Here is a 13,560-nt window from a genome sequence, read left to right on the forward strand (position 1 = left end):
TGTGACTGCCATTTTCTATCTGTGCACTCACTTGCTACCTGACCTTCAACAGGAGAGGACCTACACTGCAAGTGCTGCTGTGACCTATGTCTGGAAGCGACAATGGCTCAAGTTTCTGGGGAAAGGACCCCTGTCTTCACTTCAGAGGAGTTTGAGAGACTGGTGGATGGGGTTCTAGACTTTTACTCTATGGTCCTCCAGACAAACAGGTGGGTAAACTATGAGCATGATGCGTGGGCCATGGATGTATGGATTGCTGTGTGTATAAGCCTTGTGTACAGGGGGGTCTGAGGGGTCCTGGGCAGAGTGCTGCATGTATTGTGGTCAATGTATGTGCGTAAGTGGATGGGGGGATATGTTGGGACATGAGTATAACAGTCCGGACGGTAGGACTAATACCTTTTCAGCTGTTTTTTTCCAGCAGGTCAGCACCATCAGAAAAAGGGTATTTGGCATGCATTCGCCAAGGAGGTGCAGACGCTGGGGGTCTTTGACAGGTGGAGCACCCACTGCCGCCAACAGTGGGAGGACATGTGCCGCTGGGGAAGGAAGATGGTGGAGGCCCAGCTGGGGCTGGCCTCCCAACGAGGAAGGGGTGCGCACCGTACCCTGACCCCCATGATGTTCTGCATCATGGTGGTGGCATATCCGGAGTTGGATGGGCCCTTGAAGGCATCACAGCTGCCACAAGGGGGTGAGTACAGATTCAGAATCATTACATTGCGTGCGTTAAGGTATTACCTGGGTGGGGGATGTGGGCTGTGGGTGCCCCTAGGCCAGGACGAACATGGCAGGGTATGTTCAATGATGGGCAAGCTCAGATGCACTCCAACCCCAATAATGTTAGTGGGCATCTACTACTGGGCAGGGTCCTGTGGGTTTCAGGTGTGCAGCTAATGGCGTTAGGCATTGTACCTCATGGGCTGGTGACTAGCTTTGTAACTGGTAGTGCATGGCCTAGTGCATAGGGCTGTTCCCTGTGAGTTGTGTACGCCAATGGTAGTGTTGTTGCTGGCATTGACCAAGTGTATCCTCTGTCCCCCCCCTTTTCGTTTTGTCACCCTGTCCTTGTGTGCATTATCATCTTCTGGTGGAGGAGCTGAGGCACCGGCAAATGAGGGAGCTGCATCCCACATGGGCCTGGAAGCTGTATTCACCGACGGTGAGGGCACCAGTGGGACTTAGGGTGAGGGGAGCACCACGACGGAGACAGGAGGGGACAGTACCGACAGTGACACCTCCTCCGACTGCAGTTCCCTTGCAGTAGCAGACACCTCTGTGCCCACCCCAACTACAGGTACAGCCGCCACCCCCTGTACCAGCACCGCCCTCCCAGCAGCCCTCAGCGTGTTTCCTGTGCCCGCTCAACCAGGAGGGTGGGGATCTCCTTTGCCCCAGGCACCTCAGGCCCTGCCCCAGTCAGCCCTGCTGCCCTCAGTGAGGAGTCTATTGACCTCCTGAGATTCCTTTCTGTTGGGCAGTCAACCATATTGAATGCCATCTAGGGTGTAGCAGGGCATTTGCAACAAACAAATGCATACCTGGAGGGCATTCACTCTGGCGAGGCGGCCCAACAGAGAGCATTCCAGGCTCTGGCCAACTCACTGATGGCAGCCATTGTCCCTGTCTCCAGCCTCCCCCCTCCAACTTCCTCTACCCAGTCCCAATCCCCTCAACCTCAGCCTATCCCAAGCACACATTCAGACCAGCAATCACCCAAATCAACACACAGAAGTGGCTCAGACAAACACAAGCACCACAGTTCATCTCACAAGCACTCACACAAGCACCATCCACATGCAGAAACACCAACATCCACTGCCTCCACTGTGTCCCCCTCCTCCTCCTCGTCCATCTCCCTCCCAGTAGTGTCTCCACTCACACCTGCATGCACTACATCCTCATCCAGTACCTCCATCATCAGCATGCCAATCACTACACGCCCCTCACTGGCAGTCACCACCCCCACATCCATGCACATGTCCCCTGTGTCCTCTCCCACTGTGTCTGTGACCCTTCCTCCCAAAGTAAACAAATGCAAGCACTCAGACACCCAACAGCCATCCACCTCACGACAGCATCCAGCCCATGCACCTGCACCCAAACACACCACACTGACTCCTCCTACAACCACTCCCTCTTCCTCCACTCCCAAACCTTCGCCATCTTCCAGCCCCAATGTCCGTAAAAGGCTTTTCCTCACCAACATCGACCTATTCCCTACACCCTCCGTCCTTCACCTTGGACCAGGGTGGCCGGAGCCCAGCACAGCACCTCAGCCACCCAGTCCATGGCCACTGTGGTTTCTGCAGCAACTGCAGGTGTGAGAGGCTCCAAGGAGTCACCCGTCAGCCCAGCGACTGTGCCAGCAATACCTGCCAAGGCCAAGAAGGGCCCGCCACCTAGCAAGGTCAAGAAGGGGACACCAGTCAGCAAGGGGAAGGAGGCACCACCAGCCAGCAAGGGCAAGAAAAATATATCAGCTGGCAGAAGCAAGGAGGCGCCTCCATCTGCCAAGGACAGGAAGGGGCACACAACACCAGCCATGGAACTTCAGCCATCCGAGGCTGCAGGTAAAGTCCTGGAGGTTACCACCACCACTGCCAGCACCGCCACCTGCACCGCTGCCAGCACCGTCACCTGCACCGTGGCCAGCACCATCACATGCACCGCAGGCAGCAGCACCACTGCCAGCAGCAATAGCCCCAGTGGGCAGCCGTCCGAAGCTGCTGGTGAAGACCTAGAGGCTACCACCATCACTGCCAGCATCGCCACCTGCAGCACAACTGGCATCCACTGAGCAGCCGTCACCGCCAGAGAGCAGTGTGTAGTGGTGACTACATGGGCTGCAGTGCGTCCTGGCCCTGTAACACCTGTCGGTGTGACACACAGGTGAGAGACTGTGACCTTGCCCCATCCAGGATGAAGCACACTGGGCACAAGGCCCCCTCCAGAACCAGTGGAAGAAGTCATCCACTCACCCCCTCCTTGCCAGGATGAAGCACACTGGGCACAAGGACCCCTCCAGAACCAGTGGAAGAAGGCATCCACTAGAGAGACTGTGGCTTTGCACTTCCCAGGACCAAGCAGTGGGCAAACCATCCACTTGAGAGACTTTGGCTTTGCACTCCCCAGGACCAACCAATGGGTATGGAGCCCCCTCCAGCTCAGTGGCATTGTACCATCTTCTGGCTGAGGTGACCCCCCCATTCATGTCCCCCTGAGGTGCCTGTGTGTTTTCGTCCTGATGACCCTGCAGTGTTCTCTCCGTATTGAGGCAGGAGTCAAGTGTGGCCTTGGCCTATGTGTTATGGCCCAGTGGGCCACAGACATTTTGGAGTGGGCATTGTCCCTCCTTTTGTATATATTGTATATATTGTACATATGTTTATTGTTTAAAGACGTATTTAACTACATTTTTACTATTACACTTATTTTAATCCATTCCTTTTGTTCTTGCGTTATTCCTGAGGGTTATGGGGTGTATATGTAATGTTGTTGCATCTGTTTGTGTGCATGCTGTTGGGGGTGGGGGTGTTGCATGTTGCGTGTGTGTGTCACTCTCTTTTTCCTCCCCCCTCCTTTGTGTGCTAGGAGTAGTACTCACTGTGGTCATCTTCGCCGGCGTTTGTGTTCCTGGTGTATGAGAAGGTACACCAGCACTGGGAAAAAGTACAGCTTGGGCTCCATGGCATCATGGTTCTTCCTTGAGTGTCGAGAGTGAGTCGTTTCCCTTCACTGTTCTGTTTCTGCCGTTCTTTTGCTGGCATTGGTACCGCCCAGAAAAGCTGGTAGATTATATTGCTGTGGGTGGTACATTGTCTTCTGCCTGGCTGTTGGTGGTTACCGCCCCTGTGTTTGTTGCTACCGCCGTGGGGGTCGGTGTATTAAAGTGGCTGTTTGTGTTGGCGGTTTCCGACATGGTCATGATTCCATTTTTTTTTTACCGCCGGTCTGTTGGCATTACTGCCGCTTTATCACCAACCGCCAGGGTTGTAATGAGGGCCATAGTCTGTCCATATGTCTGGACTTTTTGAAACAAGAATGTGTGACTCATATGAAGTTAACGTATATATTCCAAGATACAGCCCCCCCGAAGGATAGGATTTGTCAGACATTGTCCTGTAGAAGAGGCAAACATTAAAATGGATAATGTCACCCGCTTGAACCTTATCACATACCACACCAAAGTAATCCAGCATCACATAATCCAAGATACAGATAGATGGCAATACAGGAGTCCCTGATCACATGTCTGTCATAATTCAATGACCATGCATCTGGATGTATGATACAGACATATGTCAGTGTTGTGGCACAGGCACTGTGGCCTGCAATGTTTAAACACATCTATAGCTACATATAGGTCATACAGGAAGAAAAGAGTGTTTAGCCAATGTGAAGGGAAAATTACTTGGTCGAGTTCTAGGACTACATATTTTATGATGACATACATGATGGAATTGGCCCAGCACAACACACAAAGACAAGTCCAATGTGTACTTCTGACCGTCCAACCAAAAACTGTGCAAGTTGTCTTGGCACAGGTCTCAAACACCCCAATTCTGTGACCTACATTACCTGCAACAATCCATGTCCAGTTTGTATGTCAGAACACCATCAGACACCTGACAATGTCACAACTCTGAAATGCCCACATGAGGATGTCTTGTCATGGTGAAGGTATCTGTACAAAGACAAAACAAGGAGCATAGACTTGAAAACATACCTATTACACAAATCACATAGCAAGCAACTTGAAATGTAACTACATTGCAAGGAAACTGACACAAACAACGCAATTTCATCAAGGTGAGGTTATGTCAAAAGCTGACTCTTCAAGCAGCCTTTGGCTGCATATTGCAGAGTATCACCTCCCTAGTTGTTTCTAAAACACTCAACTCCACACATTCTCACAACTACAGTTCATTATACAGTCACAGTCATGACATCACATAACATACATAGACATACATTTGTTTGTTGGGTGCTATCTCTGTAGGATAGATACAAGTGTCCAAAGGAGTGTTCTGTGTACATACCACAGACCCCCACCCCCTGAAGTGACATGAGTCTGCTTTTGTTATTCCACATGTCCACACATGGATGAGGAAGACACTTTCTGTACCCACCATGCCAACCCCTTGATTGGTACTCATGTGCATTGGTGAAGTTTGTACTCTGGCAGTTGCCTGCAGGAACTGTATGCAGTGAGTCATTCTCACAGACAGTGAATGTGTTGGTCCATTCATGCCTAAGGAGTATACCCTTCAGTAACTACATAGGTGTGTAGTGTTTCATTGTGGCTTACATCACAGTACAGGTTGCTAGAGCATGGGCTACCTGATGTTAGTAAGCTTCCTTAGTCCTTCTACGACATGAGGAAGATAGTGAGTTAGTCTGCAGATGCAAATACATTTGACTGTAGTCAGGTCCCTTTACTTATTGGCTTGTGTGTTTCACACTTTGAGAGTGTTAACAAATAGAACAGTTGTAGCTTGGTGTTCCTGATATGTACCATTTGTAACAAAACTTGTGATTTCAATCTCCTGATTTGTCTTTTGCATTCATGCAAGTCCATGTACATCAGAAAGAGGAGCTATGGAGAGCCATCGCCAAGAAGATTCAGACCCTGGGGGCCCGGCAGAGCACTCATTCTTGCAATAAGTTAGGGGACTTGAGATGCTGGGCCCAAAAGATCGCAGAGGTCCAGCTGAGGCTGTCCTGCCCATTGGACCATGACCCCACTAATGGTCCACATTCTGGCGATGGCCTATCCAGACCTTGATGGGCATCTGAGGACAGCACAGCAGTCAAAAGGGGTGAGTACACAGCACATTCCTGCCTATCACATTGTCAAGTGAATGTGTTAGGTTCTGACAACTCCATCTGATAATTAGGGATGAGCCATTTGTAAAACATTACATGAGTGATTGTTTGTGTAGACATGTCATTTATTGTATACTCATGTACCTTGCTTATTGGCCTAGGGACCTAGTACACAACTGTGTACAATCCACAAACAATTTGCTCACTAGTGACAGCATATGGCCATGCAAATTGATCAATCAAGTACTGTTTTTGTTGTAGAGGGTATACATTCTATGCAACAGGCCAATACTCCTCAGTGCTATAGGCCAAAGATAAGGAAGTGATGGCTCACTGTCCTCAGCCATATGTCTGGTGAAATGAGTATTTTGGCATCTGCCACCCAGAGGCTAGTTGTCGTCAGCGTAGGATGGGTGCTGGTGCCTCACTACTATCTGTAATGTGAAGATGGCCATCATACATGTGGCAGAGCATACATTGTTCTTTGGATACAGGTATTGAACAATACTTTCCCTTGGTAAGTAGGGAATGTCCATTGCCATTATTTATGTGCCATCACTGTTGCCAGCATTCCTTGTGCCAACATGGCAGCATATGTCCCTTTCTCTTTTGGAAAACAGTTGTAAGTTGCTGTTTCATGCATGGCCTACCTGTGTTGATGGGATGATTTCGGTATTCTCTCATATATATGTGCATGCCAACTTGTGTGTGGAATAAGACATTTACAATGGGGATACATTTCATGTTGCACCACATACAGGAGTATGTCACCATTGATTATTGGCTTACACATACCCTCACCCATCATAGCATGTAATTTGGCATGTACAACTGCAGTAGCAATGAGGGACATGACAGGCAGGCCTAGAGTTTTCAGCCATGATGTACATTTCCATGCCATTGATATAGAATCATATAGCAAAGTGCTTTGTACATGTGAAATGGGGAAGGTTTGTAACCTTACTGTTGACATGCATCATGGAGTGACTGCAGTTATGTTGAAATCACATGTGTGTGAATACAAACATTCATTCACAGACATCTAGGTTTGCATGACCAAAATTGAGACAATGATGTAGCTTCCAATTGGTCAACATGTTGAGTACTAGCAAATCTCTGGGACTCTTCAACATCCAAGGGACTAATGGCATCTACTGATGTCCCCAGATTATGGTGGTCATTACAATCCTGGCGGTCAGTGTTAAAGCGGCGGTAAGACCGCCAACAGGCCGGCGGTAAAAAAAATGGAATTATGACCGTGGCGGAAACCGCCAACAAAGACAGCCTTTTTAACACTCTGACCGCCACGGCGGTACAGACAAACAGCTTGGCGGTCACCGTCAAAAGACAGGAGGAAGACAAAGTACCGCCCACAGTATCACAACCTACCAATCCGCCACCTTTTCCGGAGCGGATTCACCGTGGATAAAAACACGGTAGAAACAGGACTTCGAAGGAAAAACGCTCACCTCTACATACCCCACGAGGAATCCGGGCGCCATGGAACCAGAGCTGCACATCCTGCCAGCCCTCATCTTCTTGCTCCTCTACCAGGAGCACGAACGCCGGCGGCGAAGACCACGGTGAGTACTGCACCTACGACACAGGGGAGGGGGCAGTGGGGAGGGAAAAAACAGGGACACACACATGCAACACCCCCACCCCCACCCTCACCCACTACAACACACACACTAATACATATTTATACATTATAGTTACACCCCCCCAACCCTACCGGGAAGAATGCAAAGACAAAAGGAAATTAGTGTAACCATTGTAATATATTAAAATCAAGTATGCAAAAATATATATATACACCATAAACAAAATATGCACCCAGCTTAGTAGTCCAGGTAGTGCTCCAATGAAGTCTGTGGAACACTGGGCCCACACGGTATGGGCGAGGCGAACACAAGATCCCCGACCATGATGGAGAGAACACTGCAGGGGCATCAGAAAGCAAGAAAACAGTCACCTCAGGGGGAGGGAAAGGGGGGGCACCTCAGCCGGTTGAGTGCACAACGCCAAATCCACGAGAGGGCCACATGCCCACTGTTCAATCCTGGGGAGTGCTAAGCCACAGTCTCTCACGTTTCTACAGTGGGTGGGTTGCCCACTGCCATAACCTGGGGAGTGCTAAGCCACAGTCTCTCAAGTCTCTACAGTGGGTGGGTTGTCCACTGCCATATCCTGGGGAGTGCAAAGCCACAGTCTCTCATGTCTCTACAATGGGTGGGTTGCCCACTGCCATATCCTGGGGAGTGCAAAGCCACAGTCGCTGAAGTCTATACAGTGGGTGGGTTGCCCTCTGTTCAATCCTGGAGAGTGCAAAGCCACAGTCGCTCAAGTCTCTCCAGTGGGTGGGTTGCCCACTGTTCCATCCTGGGGAGTACAAAGCCACAGTCTCTCAAGTGGATGTATCTCTCCACTGGTTCTGGAGGGGGCCTTGTGCCCAGAGTGCTTCATCCTGCTAAGGACAGAGGTAGTGGATGCCTTTCTCCACTGGTTCTGGAGGGGGCCTTGTGCCCAGAGTCCTTCATCCTGCTAAGGACAGAGGTAGTGGATGCCTTTCTCCACTGGTTCTGGAGGGGCATGGTGCCCAGAGTGCTTCATCCTGCTCGTGAGAGACTCAGTAGCATCAGTGCCCTTGGCGCTCATGGGCCAGCGGTGCTTGGAGCGGCGATGCCCTGTTCAGCAGTGCTTGGAGCGGCGGTGCCCTGTTCAGCCGTGCTTGAGGCGGTGGTGCCCTGTTCTGTGGTGCTTTAAGTGGCAGGGCCCTGTTCAGCAGTGCTTGAAGCGGCGGTGCCCTGTTCAGAGGTGCTTGGAGTAACGGGCCCTGTTCAGCGGTGCTTGGAGCGGCGGTGTCCTGTTCAGCGGTGCTTGGAGCAGTGGTGCCCTGTTCAGCGGTGCTTGAGGCAGCAGGTATGATGGCTGTGGCCTCCTGGCCAGCGGGGATGATGGCGGTCTCCTCTGCTGTGCTGCTCTTCCCAGACTTTTTTGGTTTCTTGTGGCCCTTCCCCACCTTGGAAGGTGTCGCAGCTGACTCCACACTCCCACCGGGACCCCTGGGAGCGGCATTGGTTGCTGGAGTCTTCCACCTCTCCCGCCGGGCACTGGGCAACTTTTGATGCTTGACAGGTGGGGGACTGTCCGAGCTGTGGCTCTGTGCCACACTGGCTGCCATGGTGGCCGGTGCACTCCAGATTCCGGTGACTACAGGCACCACTGGTCCCGGAGATGTTGTGGCTGAGGTGCTAGTTCGGGACCTAGGAGACGGATGGGGTGGGGGAGGTGTGGGAAAGAGGTCAAGGTTGGACAGGAAAAGTTTTTGGGAGACACTGGGACGGGTAGCTTGAGGGGGTTTGGGAGTGGAGGAAGAGGTTGTGGTTGTAGGAGGTGCTCGTTTGCTGACTTTGGGTGAAGGTGCATGGGCTGGATGCTGTCGTGAGGTGGATGGCTGTTGGGTGGGTGTGTGCCTGCGTTTGTGTATCTTGGGAGGTGGCGTCACAGACACACTGGGAGAGGACACAGTGGACGTGTGAATGGTAGCGGGGTGGTGACTGCAGGTGAGCGGGGTGTGCTGGTGGGTGTGCTGGTGATGGCAGTAGTAGCTGTAGATGTAGTGCATGCAGGTGTGAGTGTAGATGAGAGTGGGAGAGAGGAGGGAGACGAGGAGGAGGGGGACACAGTGGAGGCAGTGGATGTTGGTGTGTCTGCATGTGTGTGATGCTTGCGTGAGTGCCTGTGGGATGTGTGGTGCTTATGTTTGCCAGAGCTTCCCTTGTGTGTTGACGTGTGTGCATGCTGGTTTGAAGGTGTGCTTGTGATAGGCTGGGGTACAGGGGATTGGGTCTGGGTGGAGGAAGTTGGAGGGGGGAGGCTAGAGACAGGGACGATGGCTGCCATCAGTGCTGAGGCCTACATGAATTGTACAGGGGGAAGAGAAACTTATTACCAACTGCACCGTCACAGTCATTGGCCCCCATCCCTACCCTTGCCATGTGGCACATGCACTCACCGTCGTTTAATGCACGCCGCAATCTCCCCCCCCATCTTACATCCACCCCACTCCACACAGGCATAGCCCATCCATCATGCTCCCAGTGTACTTACCTGTTTGTCTGGAGGACCGTAGAGTAGCGCATACTGGGGGAGGACCCCGTCCACAAGTTTCTCCAACTCCTCCGATGTGAAGGCAGGGGCCCTTTCCCCAGACACTCGAGCCATTGTCTCTTCCAGACCGAGGTCACAGCAGCACTTGCAGTGTAGGTCCTCTCCTGTCGAAGATCAGGTATCGAGTGATTGAACAGATAGAAAATGGCAGTCACATCCGTGGCGGTGCGTACCGTCACCGCCGGCATACATCGTCATTGGCTCATGGGACCCATAGGGTCCAATGTTAACCAATGCAGCATTGTGCCGCGGTCTTCAACCGCCTACCGCGACGGTGTACAATGCCAGCGCAGTTACCTCACATCCCATTGTCCCACTTTAGAGGTCAGACAGCCGCCATTTCAGGGGCCCACATGGCTTCATTTTTAACTGCGTCACACATACCTAGGCCTAGACTCAACACACATACATGCCACTTTTTGGAATATGATTTGTGTTCTGTGTAATCTGTGGGTACATACCTCTGAGTTGGTTGACTCTGTGCTCGCTGTTATCCTTCATAGGCACCGTCCGCTGGGAGATGTGAGGAGATGGCGGCATCCTCCGGTGTACCGACCACTGGTGGACCTGTCGACAATGGAGGAAAGACATGTGATCATCACATACAGACTTGACCGTGCCACAATCCAGAACTGTGTACCCAGCTGGAGCCAGACCTGATTTCAGCTATCCGCCATCCCACAGGAATCCCCCCTCAAGTGCAGGTGCTGTCAGTGCTCCATTTCCTTGCAAGTGGGTCATTCAAACAACTGTGGCCATTGCATTAGGGATGTTCCAGTCTATGTTTTCCAACGTGTTGTCCAGAGTGTTGTCTGCCCTGCTGAAACACATGCAGAGCTACAACGTTTTCCCTCAGGTTGAGGATTTGCCTACAGTGAAAGGTGATTTCTATGCCCTGGGACATTTCCCTAACATCATAGGTGCCATTGATGAGACACATGTGGCTTTGGTCCCCCCCGCAGGAGTAAACAGGTGTACATAAAACGGAAGAGTTATCATTCAATGAATGTACAGATGGTATGTTTGGCAGACCAGTACATCTCCCATGTTAATGCCAAATTCCCTGGCTCAGTGCATGACGCCTACATCCTGCGAAATAGCAGCATCCCTTATGTGATGGGTCAACTCCAGAGGCACCGTGTGTGGCTATTAGGTGAGCACTTGGAAGCAAGACAGTGGGAATGGTTGTCTGGGTCTGGGGTTATCTCTACAGGTTAGTGTGTGTCTAACTGTTCCCTCGCCATTTGCAGGTGACTCTGGTTACCCCAACCTGTCATGACTACTGACCCCAGTGAGGAATCCCAGGACAAGGGCAGAGGAAAGCTACAATGAGGCTCATGGGCGAACACAGGGCGGATAATCGAGCGGACCTTCGGCCTCCTGAAGGCCAGGTTCAGGTGCCTCCATATGACAGGTGGATCCCTCTTCTACTCACCAAAGAAGGTGTGCCAGATCATCGTGGCCTGCTGTATGCTTCACAACTTAGCTTTGTGACGACAGGTGCCTTTTCTGGAGGAGGATGGTCCAGATGGCGGTGTTGTTGCAGCTGTGGAGCCTGTGGACAGTGAAGACGAGGAAGCAGAAGAAGAAGACATGGACAACAGGGACTCAGTGATCCTACAATATTTCCAGTGAGACGCAGGTAAGAATACAAAACCTGCCTACTACATGTACTTTAACACTACTACCTCGCTACTGTCTGTCATTTTCACCCAGTGTATGGTCACTGAGTTGTCACTTTCCCTTACGATTTCACAGATGTGGGTCCCACTGTGTGACATCTGCTTTGATTCCTCATGGACTAGAACTGTGTGACATAGGTATGTTGACATTACAATTGAAAGAGCTTTTTGCAGCAGTAATTACTAATTCACTATTCCGAAATCACAGACTGACTCCAAATTGTTTTGTGCTTCAAGGGTGTTTATTTTAGTGCTCAATATTGGAGGGGGTTGCAAAATGGTGAGGGGTGATGGTGGAGGAATGTCCATGGCAGAGTCCAGTCTATTAGTCTCACAGGTGCATTGCCCAAATGGGCATGGAAAGTGGAGATGGGGCAGTTTAAGGATGGACAGGGTGACAAAGTGGGACAGAAGGATGACATTCAGGGTGGTCTCATTTCTTGGCGGGGGTCTTGGCATCGTTCCCTGTCTTTGTCCTGGATCTCAGGGACCATTTGCGGGGTGGTTCTCACTCTGCAGGGGGTGGGGTGCTGGTGTGGTGATCCTGTGGCAATGCCTCTTGTCCACTAGCGCCAGCGGAGGTGGTGGGCAGTTCATCGTCCAGGCTAGTGTCAGGGGCCCCTTGTTGTGCCACAGTGTCCCTCCTGGTGTTGAGTACTTCCTTCAGCACCCCTACGATGTTGCCCAGGGTGGAATTGATGGCTCTGAGTTCCTCCCTGAAGCCCAAATACTGTTCGTCCTGCAGGCGCTGGGTCTCCTGAAACTTGGCCAGTACCGTTGCCATCGTCTCCTGGGAGTGGTGGTAGGCTCCCATGATGTTGGAGAGGGCCTCGTGGAGAGTGGGTTCCCTTGGCCTGTCCTCCCCCTGTCGCAGAGCAGCCCTCCCAGTTCCCCTGTGTTTCTGGGCCTCCGTCCCCTGGACCGTGTGCCCACTGCCCCCAGGTCCCTGTTGTTGTTGGGGTGGTGGGTCAGCCTGGGTTCCCTGTAGTGGTGGACACACTGCTGATTGACGTGTCCTGGGGACAGAGGTATGGGCCCACTGGGTGGGTGCTGTGCTGGTGCTTCCAGAGGGGGCAAGCTCTGCAGTGGCCTGTGACTGTGTGATGGGAACCGACTGTCCCAAGGTCCCCGATGGGCCAGGCTGGTCATCTAGATCCAGTTGGACAGAGGTGCTGTCATCACTGTGGGGCTCTTCTGTTGGTGGTGTGGACATGTGTGGACCCTCCTGTCCGGTGACGTTGGGTAGGGGTCCTGCAGGGGTATAAAAGGATGTTTATTACATCTGTGTGTGCCATGGTGTGCAATGGGTGGGTGACCGTGTACCCCAGTGTTTGCATTCCTGTGTGGGACCTTGTGTGATGATGGTTTAGGGGGGTGTATGGGTTTGTGCAGTGGGCATGCTGTGGTGATGGGTGTCCATGGTTTGGTGTTGCATGCAGGGCTTGGTGTTGGTATGTGTGGTTTGTGATGTTGGGACATTTGTGAGGAGTTGGAGTGATGGGGGTGAGGGTGAGGGTGGGGGTATGTGATGGCATGCAGGTAGGGTGGGGGATGTACTGTAATAGTTAAGAGTTGACTTACCAGAGTCCATTACTCCATCTAGTCCTGTGAGGCCCTCAGGATGCAGAATCGCCAAGACCTGCTCCTCCTATGTTGTTAGTTGTGGAGGAGGAGGTGGGGGTCCGCCGCCAGTCCGCTGAACTGCAAGGTGGTGTCTTGAGACCATGGAACGCACCTTCCCCCGTAGGTCATTCCACCTCTTCCTGATGTCATCCTGATTTCTTGGGTGCTGTCCCACTGCGTTTACCTTGTCCACTATTCTTTGCCATAGCTCCATCTTCCTTGCAATGGAGGTCTGCTGCACCTGTGATCCGAA

This window comes from Pleurodeles waltl, chromosome 3_1 (genome assembly GCF_031143425.1).
Source record: "Pleurodeles waltl isolate 20211129_DDA chromosome 3_1, aPleWal1.hap1.20221129, whole genome shotgun sequence".
Classification (NCBI taxonomy): Eukaryota; Metazoa; Chordata; class Amphibia; order Caudata; family Salamandridae; genus Pleurodeles; species Pleurodeles waltl.